Source organism: Tigriopus californicus, chromosome 5 (assembly GCF_007210705.1).
Source record: "Tigriopus californicus strain San Diego chromosome 5, Tcal_SD_v2.1, whole genome shotgun sequence".
NCBI classification, from domain to species: Eukaryota; Metazoa; Arthropoda; class Copepoda; order Harpacticoida; family Harpacticidae; genus Tigriopus; species Tigriopus californicus.
This window is the reverse complement of record NC_081444.1, coordinates 11374463-11388435: the sequence shown is the minus strand read 5'-3', so window position 1 is coordinate 11388435 and position 13973 is coordinate 11374463. Positions and strand designations below refer to the sequence as shown.

General features: G+C 39.1%; 1 protein-coding gene across 1 annotated transcript in view; it reads right to left on the bottom strand.

Moving 5' to 3' along the window:
* LOC131881223 (uncharacterized) overlaps nt 1–4834 on the bottom strand; it is a 10232-nt gene extending 5398 nt beyond the window's left edge. The window contains exons 1-3 of the mRNA XM_059228017.1: nt 4758–4834; nt 969–1050; nt 635–900 (exon numbers count right to left, since the gene is read on the bottom strand). The gene's annotated coding sequence lies outside the window, so the exon portion shown is untranslated. The remainder of the gene's footprint in view (nt 1–634; nt 901–968; nt 1051–4757) is intronic.
* Between the last annotated feature and the right edge of the window lie 9139 nt (nt 4835–13973).

The window sequence follows — 13973 nt, the reverse complement described above, 5'->3', positions numbered from 1 at the left end:
TTCAAGTCAGACTTGGACAAGTTTTTAGATAGCATTCCAGATCGACCCTACATTCAAGGACTAGCTCTGTCTCGCAACTCAAATTCGTTGGTAGACCAAACATCAAATAAAGATTGAAAGGTAATAAATAGACGAATTATAACCTTTCATCTTAATAGTGCTGGGGATTGCATTTCTTGAAGAGGTTAGAAAAGCCCGGGAAAAACAAAACAAAGAAATCCGGATTGCGATTTGGCAAAGGTCAAAGGTTAATTAAAGGCATTACTTGTCAAATCTCCAATTGCGCGCACTTGTTAATCACAATTCAACAGAAAGGTCTCAGGAGTATTTTGATACAAAATTTATCTCAATTGGATAAGAGTTATGACCATTCTCAAACACCCATGGTCAAGCGGTTTGCCCAATAATGGATATGGCCTTAGAATAGGCCCTGGATGTCTCAGGCACCTGAAACTTGTTGCGTGACGTTTTCACATTCCAACAAACCAGTGTGCCAAATATTAGCAAAATAGGAGACGACTTTCCGTGATTTCGTCAAAAAGGGTGTACACTTGGTTTGTAATGCCCCAGCTCCTGTGTTTAATGTGATGTGGAAGATTGATCGCTGATTACAGTTTACACCATTACCACTTACCTATTCAGTCCCTCTTGAGGGGCCATTTTGGCCAGAAACTCTTTGCAAGATTTCTTGTGCTGGCTGAGTTTCGACTTGGACTGATTACAGCCAGGACATGTTTCCCATCGGGTGTGATTCAAGGTTTTGAAGTAAGGGTCGTTCTTTTCCCGATGGTGTTGGAATATCATGTGCTCTATCAGATGGTCCGCTCTGTTAGACCGGTGAGAGCAATCAAGGCACCCCCATTGGCCAACTTTTTTCGCGGGAATAGTTGCATTCGCAACCTAAGAAAAAAGATTACTAACAGAATCAACAGAAGAGTACAAACATTTAATGCAGTCTCGAGACCTACACCGTCCACCACACTGGATTTCCTGGGATTCCTTCGGGGATAACCCGGCGCTCGTCGTAAGTTTCTTCGGGATGACATGGCCCTAGGATGAAATAAAAAGAGATTGTTTCTATTTGTTTCAACTCTTGGTCCTTGCAACTAAGAATACGTCCAAAAAAAACCGTCATGTGCGGGCAGGGTTGGTCAAAACCCGCTTGTTGGTTAAACCACCCAAAAACCACCAATGGGTGGTGTTTTATGGGCGGATTAATAGCAAATCTTTTTCAATTGTTTTCCTCATTTTCCCACGACTTTTGTCTTTCTTTGGCTGTAACTAGATTATTGATGGAAGTGGAAGGGCAATGTCGCGATGCACAAACTAGAATGGTAGGAAATTCAATGCATCTGTATTGTTGTTCATTCCTCATTGTTACTTGGTTGAAAGGCTTGAGTTAACTTTTTAAATAATGCTACCGGTAATGGCACGGGTTTTAGCCCTCCCATTACCGTTACGTTACTTTCCTTTTTAAACAAGAGAAAAATATATATAAATAGGCTTCTGGTCCATTTTTTTAGGAAGGCGTCTCAAAAACAATCACTTAATTGCTGCAGTTCTTTGACTGAAGCACTGGTCCCAAATCAGCGGGGAGAGTTTATTAAAAATCTAAACTTCTCCTCTTGAATGCTTCACCTCTCTCTTTTAAACTCTTCCATGGGACAAGTCCATTTCATCTTTTGATGACGATGATGATGATGATGCTTTATTTAGGGTCTCTTGTATAGAAGAGGAATAATAAAAGAAAACATTGACGAAAATTGGTTGAGGAATATAAAAGATTTGAGCACCCTAGGTTCGCCCTATAAACCGAATGGTTTGTTTTCATGGGGAGACCTGGACTAGATTGATGCCATTGTGTAATCCTCCGCTTTGATCTTAAATTTAATTGAAAAGCAAATTATACCCGTGCAATCAAAAGACTCAATTAAACTTACTTAATAAAGAACCCGTCCCAACCGCCCTTTAAAACACATATAAACGCCCAAGGATGAACCCATTTACAAACACGGTGTGCGGCGATATGTTTTACCTAATTCTAATAAATAAAAGCTGGATGCCAGATCGGCAGGAGATCTATCTGGTGTAGTCGTTAGCGCAGATTCCTGAGAAAGGAGAAGTCTCCAGTTCGCTTCTCCACCCCGATATTCCTGAAGATTTTTTTTTAGATGCTAGCTACACCTACTGACAACCCAGGTTCCTGAGGTGGCAGCTTCACTTGCACTCTTGGCAACAATTAGAGGGCTAGTCCTCTAGCAACAATACTTGGGAGAGCCTTTACGTCTTTACTATCAGCGCCGGATCCGGATCTTTTTAACCTATGAAATCTTCTGGTTGGTGAAACCCAACCGTGCTTGGCAAGGAACAGGAACCAGTGAACTTGAGTTGCATTACCCGGCGATTCTCACCATTCATGGTGAGCAACGATTTGCTTCGAAAATGGCGACGTCAATTCAATCAAAACCCTTGCAACGGCTTTCAAAAGAAGTGCAATATACCCCATTTCTACACACATCTTTTTACACCCCAGCCCAATTCGATCGAAGTAAGATCACGTGACCGACCTAAACCTAGAAACCTAGTAAAACAGATGGCAAATCAAAAAAGTCATATTTGCTAAAGCATAATTCACACATCTTTATTCTTAACGCAGATTTTTTCAATTGAAGGCAGGTCATTTCTATATTGATCTTGTCGTCGTACAAGGCGCTAATTTGGAGGTTTATAAGATAAAAAAAATTGGCTTTTGTTCGCAGTCCACACCTATAAAAATGTCCGTGACAGAGGCAACCCCACAGTTGCCCCAGAAACTAACGGACTTACAGAGAATATTTAACAAGAACGGGAGGGTGGAATATTTTGATCTTTTGAACCTAACCTAGCAGCCCTCTTACCCAGCCAAGACCAGACGTAAAGGGACAGTCTCGTCAGCTGAGGCTTTTGCTTGCGCTCATAGACAATTATTTGCCGCTTTTCTTCGCCATTCGTCTGGAAGAACTACCATGAAAAGTAAAAGAACGCGCACGAAGCTCAGTTTTTAGAGGGCGATCCTTTCCGTTTCTCGAGAACTTTTAGAATTCAAGATTATTGACATTTGTAGCGAGATGCTAATTACAGCCAATATGACTCATTGAAGCGGGAAAGGAATATGACGTCATCGTCAAATTTTGAGAGATCCCTCCTACTTTTGAGGCTTCATATCTTTTTGCTGAGGGATTAAATTGAAGGTTCAGTTCTTTTATCCATTAAAGGAATGGTTCATGCAGGTAGGTATTTTTTATAAACTGTCAAAGTTTCACTCATTAACATGCATAAAAACTAATTTTAGAAGAAAAAAGCCGTTTTGCGGCTGATTTTTTTGTATTTTAGAATTTCGTATTTTTGCAATAAACTTTTTGAAACCTTAGAAACTGTTATTGTCCAATATTGAGATTTATATCTTGGATTTTTAGTACCTCTACTGTTATAAAAAGTGCCCCAATGACCTCCCAAAATTTGTGCTGCTTTTCATCGTGCAGCTGCTACTTCCATGTGCCATAGCTCGAATCCCCTATATTTACCGTTGTACGTGATATACAAAACCAGTATTATGTTAACCAATCTAATCGATACACCTTGAGTGGCCTTGCGGCCGTCATTGTGTCACACATTGGAGTCTAAATTTTGTGAAATTGCTTGCTCTTTTTCAATCAGTAGTGGATAAAGCACCTTTGATTCACTTTCAGAAGTGCTTGGATGTTTCTGGCAACTACTAACATCAAAAATATTATGGAAAGTTACACGAATTCAGCTCACTTGTGGCTTTCATTAGCGCATGTCAAATTTCCTTATTCGACCATATTGTACGACCCGTTTAGCTCAAAATAACCTTGGGCAGTTGAAAACTTGAACCTTGGAAAAAGATCGGGTTGACCATAATTCTCCTACCTACAGCGTAAAACTTGCTATGATGCTCCATGGAGTACGTCAGTAGTGGAGTGGAAAGCTCGGTCGAAGATCGAATGTCTTCTAGCGAGGTTTGGTAGGGCTATGCGTACTCCATGGATGCTCCCCAAAATTTTGAAAGTTTTTCGGGCGAGTGAATCCGCGTGAATTGGATAGCGTGACAAAGATTTTTTCAATTTCTGGTCGGATGGTTGAGTTCAACGCTTTCTATATTTTCCGTTATAGTATTCGGGTACATTTGGCAGCGTCTAATATGGCCATCCCCCCTTCATTTTGAGTTTGATATTCCACCAATGCTATCACAATTTATTGGGTCAAAATTCAACAATTTTAATTCCGATCTCATATCATTACACATGGTTAACAACGTAGGCAAACGGACATCATGCTTGCTTAGTCCAGCCACCTGATCTTACACACAAAATTCCCTCAATTTACTAAAGAGTTGCAAAATTTAAGACCAACGTTGGTAGAGTTTGATTCTTGGCTGGAAATAAACCGTTCCTGCCAGGGTTGGATCACTGGATCATCCTTCAATTTTATGGGTACTATTGATTTTTAAGGCCAAATTTTGAGATGTCCTGGTTTTCGAGGATATTCGAGAAGATTTGTCCACTTTATTACGAAAAGGCATCTTACGTCAAATTTATCACAGGGAATCCGTTCCCTCTCAACAGACACAACCGGTTCGAAACCAATACTTTAACCAAGAATCAAGCCAACAGTTTCGGTGAGAAACAAGGAGGGGGAGTTTAAAAAGTATTTTCTATTTATCCATTAGAGGGATTCTTTTACATGCTTGCACTTACCTTTCTTAGTAGCTATCCGTTTTAGCTTTCAGCGGAAATCGATACCAGCAAAGTCGTTATAACATTCTCTTAGTGTTGCCACCAAGGCCGGCTTGAAATAGACCAAGCGTGGACATATCAAGTCAGGATATGTCTTGGCCATAGTTTGACCCTTTTTGCGATAGCATATTTCTAGTAGCGTTCCTAACCGATGTCACAAACTGCCAACGCTCATTTGTCATAACATAGGACTCGTGGAATTTTTTTAATGTTTCAAATTGATTTTACAGTTTTTGGAGGTTTTTGTCAGTAATATTTTTTTTTATTAGAGCCTCTAACTGTGATGAGAAAAATGTGCGAGTGTGTGTGGGGGGGGGATACCTCTTGCACCTCCTTCAAATACTGCATACTGTATTATCCCAATCTTCTTGTTGTTTTGCAATATAATAGTTCTCTAATTCTCACATTATTCTTGCTTGCCTTTTTGGTCAAAAAAGTTATTCTTTACACAACCATCACTCGAGAAAAAAAAATAATGGCGTTACTCGATACTTTTCCTAAGATTTAGACGATCACTGTTTTGTGCTTTTCCCCCCATCAAGACCCTACTTCTCTAAAGAAATTCTTTTTGCTTTTTGCTTCAAGCAGTCCTAACTCGTAAGATTTGGAAACTTCGTGTCAACATTTTTCAATAATTAGCATTTGCACTTGATCTTGGCATAATTGTTTCGAATGCATTGCATCATAATGCTTTGAGGAGTCAAGATTGGGACGCTGGATGGGTCAATGATTGTTGAATGTTTGAAACAATGTCGCAAAAGTCATGATGGAAAAGCAGTTTAAGACCAAGGTTGTCAAACCGTTGAAGCTTCCCTGTTAGAAGCCTACGTGTATGCTCTTAGTCGTGGAAATGTGAAGGCTTTGGAAATTTGTTGCTTAATTCTCTCTTAATTCCTTTTTCGCTTTTAAACCGGCTAATATCTTTGCGTTCGAAAAATCTTTTTCCTGTGAAAATAAATTATTTGGTGCCTTCAAAAACAATTTTTTTCGAGCCTTGTCATTACAATACGCGGCCGAGTGGCAATCGTCTTATGAATTTACAACTTCTTCTTCATCCAATGGTCCAAGGAGAAGAAAAGCACAAAACCTTGGAAACATCTTTCATGCCTCAGATAATTTTATTTCTGAATTAGAGCAACACTGCCGGATCATCCATTTTTGGGCTCCAGAATGAACGAATTCAGTGCTCCCAAAATGTTGATGTGACACAATTAATCCCATTATGTTCCTTAGTCTCATGTTATTTGAAAACGGACAATAAATAAGGAGTCGACCTTTTCCTTTTTAAAAGTTTGTACGTAATAAATCAAATTTTTCCGAAAGTTACGCAGTGACAGCCTGTCTGCTTCAGCCAGAAAATTGCCAGACTGTTATGGAGTAGGCAACACTAGGAAGTAAAAAGAAGCCTTCAACCCGGTTTTCCCCTCGCTCGCGTAGGTTCCAGTCCAGTTTCTTGACGTGCCCCACCATAGAGATTTGGCGAAAAGAAATACGTACCCATGACTTTCATTTTACTGAATGGTAATTCCTCTCCGACAGTTGACATGCGACCAGCATGTCAAGCATTTTGACAAAAGATTTTTGCAACATTATAACCTCTGATCCATTCGTAGTGCGGTAATACAGTAGACCCCACAAGGAGGAACTTGATGATGTTCAAGGCCCTAAGGCAATTCAATTTTGGACAAATTCCCTATTGAGACTAAGTACACTGTTAACTTCAATGAATTATTTTGGGGTCTATGTGGGTAAAGTAGAAACAGAGAATGATATCAATGATAGAAATTGGATTACTTGAAGGAAAAAAAATGAAACAATAATGTACCTTATAGCCCTTAAACTTAAATTCTTTTTTATTTTATTTGTTTTTGTTGCTTTTATTCGGGGCCTCGCATTTGATATAAACATCAAGACAAAATACACGAATATATATGATAGAGCTTTACCTCGGCTCTTGCTTGAATTAAGCAATTCGGCTTAATACTGTTTTTTCTTAAGAGCCACCCATAGACACAATGTGTATGAAAGAGTGATGGCACAATTGGGAAAGGTACTAAAACCTAGAGAAAGAAAAAGAAACATGATTAACTAACTGCTGAAGAAGTAGAAAACATACGGCAAGAAAACAGATTAAGTGCTTCCGGTCTAAACTAATTCTTTAAAAGAAACAGACGAATTGGAAAGACGAGTCGCCAGGGGGAGCGCGTTCCATGGATCCACCGTCCTGATAAAAAAGGTATGAGATCGGGAAGAGGATAGCGTGAAGGGTTTCCTTAGTTCTCGTTGCACAACACTCCTGGCAATCCCGTTGTTATTTGTTAGTTTAGATATATTGTTATATTTATGAAATAGCTGATCCACCAACGAATTGGAGTAGGTGGATGTGGCAAGCCTTTGAATGCAGGGTTGATTAGGAAATTTTGTCAAAATATTGTGCAAGTCTGACTTCAAGGATGTTACCAGATCAACACAAACATACTTCCTATGAAAGTTTGACGGAAGCAAATTGAACATTGAAGGAGCACGAAAAAGAAAAGAGATGAACCTCATTGTTCGAACTAGCTCTCAAAACGCACTTTAAGCCTCTACAGTCACTGCCATTGACCCTACAACCGGGGTTGGGACATAGCTCATGAATGCAGTTTCATGAAAAACGTACAGGATCTCATATCTTTCGTACCTTCTTTGAATACTGTCCGATCCCAACCATTCTAATCACTCCTAAAATGAGAGCTCTCTCATACCTTCAATGTTTCTATTAAACACCTTTGCACTTGCTTGACCTTTTTTTAAACCTGCTGAACTCATTTGAGCTCAAATGGGCGAGGCATATTCAAGATGCGGCTGGACAATAAAGGCACGGATATCCAGAATCTTCCCAGAGGTCCCTGTACAAGGTTAGAATTCTGATACTTCAGGGTGCGCAATAAGTTCTCCAATCCGGAAAATATAGAAAAAATAGGGTTGGGAAGATATCATGTAAAAAAATGAGGCTCAAGAACATTTAACAAAATGAAAAATAACTTCTTTCATGTTTCTTCCTCTATTTTTGATGGTAGCTCCTAAATGCAGAGGGATGTCACTCTTCCGCGGCATGCGGTATCATACTTGGGAATATGCCTTCGTGCGTCAAACAGTTTCTTGATAAATCAGAAGTACGTTTTGTTCTTGGACAGTTCTTGGACTACCGGTTTAACTTCCCACTACTTCATACAATTTCAGGCTGAAAAATTCCTTTACTTGGTTTGGCGAAAATAAGGACTGCTTGTTTCATAATGAGACATCTCGCGGCAAAAAAAGGAAAAACAGCGTTAGTAAACCCTCTGCTAACCTTTGTTCTTGCGTCGTTGTAAAAAAAGAGAATTAACAACCCTAGACAACAATTGACGTTAATGTATTAACATTGCTGTTTTCCAACCTCTGCAAGGCCTATCCTGAACAAGTTATCAAACAAGAAATAGTGGTAAATTTGAATGAGACATTCAGCAACATCAAGAATCCAAAAAGAACTTGAATATTATATATTACTATCAAATGAATAATCACAGGTGTTATTACAGTTGTTTTCTTTCCAATTATATCACATTAGTAATGGCATGTTGGGAAGCCATTAGCCAGACTCAACATATCACTCTGAATATTCTCACATCAAACTAAGGCAATCTTTTTGATTGATACTAACTCATTACTTGGAAATTAACTATTGCCAATTAATTTCCAAGCTTTCTGGTACCAATCATTTAATTTTGATAATCGTTTGATCCCATTACTCCTATTGATGGTTCTATAGGGTGATAGGTTGCAACAACAATAAAATAAAGGTCGTTTATTGTCTGAACAACACATACCTCAAGTTTGATGATAAAGAGTATGAGTTAAGAAGTTGGACTAGATTCCTTGGGAAAAAATCAATTCAGTTATTTATGTGGCGGCAATACTATTCACCGCTAATTCAGAACTCTCATCACTCGATGCACTGAAAATATTCCACTGCTTCTGGTGAAATGTAGAAATAATGAAGTTTCAAATACTGTAAGTTATTTGATAGTTGACAAGTTCATTAGATACTGAAGTTAAATGGCCAGTTGCGATGAAAAGACGCTGTACTAAATGGATAATTTTCTTTGCACTTTCATTTTGGTGTGCTTGTGTCACAAAATCTCAAATTGGGTGTTGCAAACTTTACTAAAGCCAATATTGCAACTTCTTAAGATACATCCTCCTCCCAAAGGTCTAAAATTCAGATGCCACGAAATATTAATACTCTTTAATATTTTTTTTTAAGACTTGTTAGAAAAAGAATAGTTTTCATATTTTGCACAATCAATAGCTTTATCTAGCTAAATAAACCGTTGCCAAGATTTGGATAAATGCAATGCTCAGTTGAACTACATGAACGGTCTTGTTCATTAAGAAGTGAAGTTCAGGATTGCAACAAAAAAACCGCACCACTGGAGGCAGGGCTGCATTTTCTAAGCAAAAATGAACGTAACAAATGACTCGCCAAAGTATGAGAGTGCAACATAGATGCTAAGATGCATTATTAATGTTCTTTGGTACAAAAATTTGACAGAATTTTGACAAAATGTCTTCGGAAATATGTTCAAAACCACCTGAACGTTTAAAAATGCCCCAAAGTGACAATATATTTAAACTACACACTAAAAAAGTCCCTACTCATCACTCTTATTTTACAATCTCGCATAAACTCAAATCACTCAAAAGAAGTTTAATCACTTTTGTTAGTATCTGTCTTCACGGGATCTCAAAAGTTTTGAATGAAGCAAAAAGTCATGGTTCTTCCCTACTAATACTCTCTTTCCTTTTTTGGCTTCTAGAGTTTGTTTAACTCCTACCTCGCAGTCCCATATGAAAGACTTTCAGACAGATTGATTACCAATCTTTGTTTGGGAGAAATACCGCAAGGAGATGCAATGTCCTTGGAAATCCCAATGAAGAAGGCATTGACTGCAATTAAAAACCAGAACCTTGACCATTCGTACCATAAATTAATTTTGTAACAAAGCAGTGTTTGAAACATGGTGAGTTTATTGTTTATTGTGGAACCACTCAAGTCACCAAGAAATGATGGTAGAAGAGTAATGGTTTAAAAAAAGAAATGCTGAAGACGCAGGTAAAAAACTACATAAAATGAAAGGTAGAGAAATAGGGGACGATAGGAGTCATTCGCCAGAGTTCGATCACACTTGAAGTTTAAGTAAAATTGCTTTTCACTTAGGAGGGATTGCACATTTGCAGTCCGGCAGTAAATTGACGTCTAAAGTCCATGCTTAAACAAGGCCAGACTAGAGCACAGTCTTAGGTCCAGCGGCAAGAAATTCCACAATTTCACACTGCAAACGAAAAAGCCCCCTCTCGTACTTTTGAGCGTATTAATTGATGTTTTAAATGTTCATTTATTCTGCTTCGTGTTTGTACACTTGAGATCACATTTGTTGTCTCTCTACGGTAACACTCTCCTGTAGTTAAATCGGATATGTTCAGCAAATTCCGAGCGATTTTAAAAGCGCAGACTAGATCCATGCGAAGTTGTCTCTCCTCTAGGGACTCAAGCTCAAGTCGAAATAGCCTATCGGGATATGAAATTCCCGAGTAAGGTAGAACCCACCGCGAAAATTATTCCACTAATATCCCTGGAAAAGGACAGGGTCCAAACCTGAGTGGCAAGCTCCAAAAGTGGTGGCACATAAGTTTTGTAAAGTCGTGTTAGTAGAACAACGTTCTTTAAGTAAAGGTTCGTTTCAAAAGATCCAACATGCGATAGCCTTATGCAGCCATACAAGCACTTTGACAAGAAACTTAGCTTGCAAGAGCAAACACAACACCAAGATCCCTTTTCGTTGTCACACTAAATGTGACTAAAAAAGTGACTAGATTTGGTTCACTAAACGTTATCATCAGGTACGATATGGCCGCATAGACGTTATTTTTTTGTTTTACAGGTTTCTAACCGATGCCTGAGAATGAGTTCTAGGCAAGTCATATTATCTTTGGTACAATATTTGAATTGGAATTGGCTGTTTTGACCAGCGATGGCAAAATTCGACTTTGAAGGAATTTCTACCCTTTTCTGCCACCATTTTCTGCCAAATGGTCAAAAACGGCTTTTAATAATTTCCCATCCAAGTTATATCTTCGTTGGTAAAAAACCACTTTGAAGCAAGTTCTGCCACTTTCTGCCACCATTTTCTGCCACCTGGTCAAAAATGGCTCGACACCCCTGTACGTGAGGATAGTGACGTAAGGATCGAAGAAAATGAACAAGATCGCGTTTATGACAAAAAAGGTTCATCTAAATTGCAGAATCGTCAGAGAGCTACGGGTAAAAGATTAAAGAGGACAAAACACTATGACCGTTGGTTAAACTGCGCAATCTTTGATCGTTTCTTCCACCAAATGCTTCAACCTCAGAGGTAACTTTAACGAAGTTTTGCAGAAACTCGATCAGTTTGGAGTTTGAAATTCCTTCGGGCACACCAATAAAATGTAGAGTGGAATATGCATTCCATCCACGAATAGAGCAATGTCATATTTTGTCATCATACGATCTCCAAAATTCGTTCTTATCAGGGAAGCGCTTACTTAGCGTAATTGGTTCTTTACTTAACACCTTCACAGTTCTGCTCCCTTTGGAAAGACCCCGCATCTTTAAGTCAATTCAGACTTTTTGAAGCCAACCTCATCGAAAATGAAATCGGCCATAGTCTTATCAGACAGCGTTTCATCCGGCAAGCCCTTGCAATCAGGGATGAGAAATCATTAAGAGCCATTTTTTGACCAGGTGGCAGAAAATGGTGGCAGAAAGTGGCAGAAATTCCTTCAAAGTCGAATTTTGCCATCGCTGGCTGGCATACGACTGTTGAACAACAGGCTGACCTGAGCTAATTCGGCTAGCTCATATATCTTGACCTGGGCTGTTACCGACAGCTTGATTCGCTCGGGGATTTTCCATAATGGATCACAATTGTTTTCAGGGACCAGCTGGAACTGATTTGATGAGACCAAGACGATCACGAGATCGATCATTATTGAATAATAACAATCTTTTTGCGACTGCCGGTCATGTCAATGAGTAGGGGATGCATAAAAGTGCATGAATATCAAATGCACATGCATAGATAAAAGAATTAAATGAATGAATGGTCTGAATGAGAGAATGGTTGACAAAAATGTGATAACACAACAAAAGTGACTAAATTTGGTTCAATAAAAGTCATCAAGAAAATGAACAAGATCGCGTTTATGACATAAAAAAGGTTCATCTAAATTATAGAATCGTCAGAGAGCTACGGGTAAAAGATTAAAGAGGACAAGGCCTCTGTTCAAGAAGACACAGATGCCTTAAGGTTCTTTAAGAGCTCAAGTCCATCGAGTTCACTCAATGTTAAACGGTACATGTAATGCATATTCTATTGTTCAAAGTGTGCTCACCTCCGGCCTGGGTTGTGATAAAGGCCAACAAGGCATTTAAACATGTAAATGATTAGATATCGTTCGTATCTTTTTTGGACACTCCATAACTCCAGAGTCTGGAGTCGATCTCAATGATTTAAATGGGCCTTACTTGCAAAATTTTGCGTGAGCTCTTTACACTTTTTCTATTTCAATTCCCCCTACTGCAGTCATTAAGGCACAAGTGGGGGATGCACATTTCAAGTGCGTCTAGACAATGGATATTTTTAAAGTTTTCATACCAAATTGGATGGTAGATATGTCTGCATGATCAACTATTCTCAGATCTTTTACCGATACCGTTGGGCTAAATGATCTAAATTAGAGCAAGGATTATCAATTGGCACAATCAAGGAAGGCCTTGAAGGCATGCACAGATCGGTATTCTTTGGCCATCACCACCGAAAAGGCCAGGATGCCTACACTGCTGGACTCTGACCTTGCCAACCCGATGGCCAGGTGCTCAGTTTCACGTGGAGAATGCATCCATGGATTACCGGGATACTGGACCACGCACAGGTATCTGTTGATTTGGTGAAGTTAGTTGAAAGTTAGAAGGGCGTGTCGGGTGGAGTAGGGAAGGCAAAAGTGAAGGCCATAGGGAAAGATTGGGTTAAGTACGTCCAGCAAGAAGTTGTTCAACCAATAACACCTTCATAAGGTCTAGCATCTTTAAAGAGTATTCTCTCGTCTCTAAGTTTGTTTGTCCTCGGTTAGACGAAGCAGAGGGCATTAGCGCCCTCAAATGAAAAGGACAAGTGGGGAATGAGTATCAAACCAACAAGAAACATCATCGAAATGTCTGCAGATTTCCATCGGACTATTGCTGATGTTAAAAGAGTTGGGAGGCAGACAATATGTATGCAAAATCATGGCCTTCATCTTAATTGTATTGGCCCAAAAGCCCCTTGGCAAGGTTGAAAAGAATGGCGATAATGAATCCCCCTGGGGAAGGCCAATAGAAATGAAGTAACAGTGGGAGAAGTCCTCTCAAGAATGAATGAAACACCTGTTAATCCTTCGTTGATGTGAGCCATTGGGACAAAGATTGAACGCAGACTTCCCCCCCCCAGATAGGACAAAATGTTTCATTTGAATAGTTTTTCGTATATCGGCATCATGATCGGAATGAATGATTCCATCTGAATTGGGCTGGATCGTTGAATTGATAGGTTCCCTTTTCACCAAAGTTAAGTCATTTATGCTTCAAAATTGAAGAGACTTAAAATTCTGCAAAAATTCTGCCAGTAACTTCGAATACAAGTATACAACATGATCAGATAGACATAAGACTCTTCTAGTTTCAATCTTCGATTGAGAGGAGATTCAGCTTATGGAAATCTTTTCTCAATCCAAGATTCATTCGTTCGCTCTGAAAAGAAATGGTTCTGGCCTCTCGGAGGTTTGACAGTGCTTTCAAAGCGTAATTTAGGGTAACTAGAATCGATGTATGAAAGAGAAACACATGGTCATCTCTGCTTAATAGTAGCATAACAATAAACCATTATAATGATGTAGTTTTGCCTTTGCTGAGACAATTTTTAAAAGGTGCCAGATTGGTTGAGAAGTGAATTTCAGTCGTTAGCTTCATCATTTCTAGTTCCATCATCCTATTTTCCACTCACGGATTGCCATCTCTCGGTGAAATGAAACTAATCCGGCATGTATCGGAATGAATACGTAGACTTCAAAGGTTTGTTCATT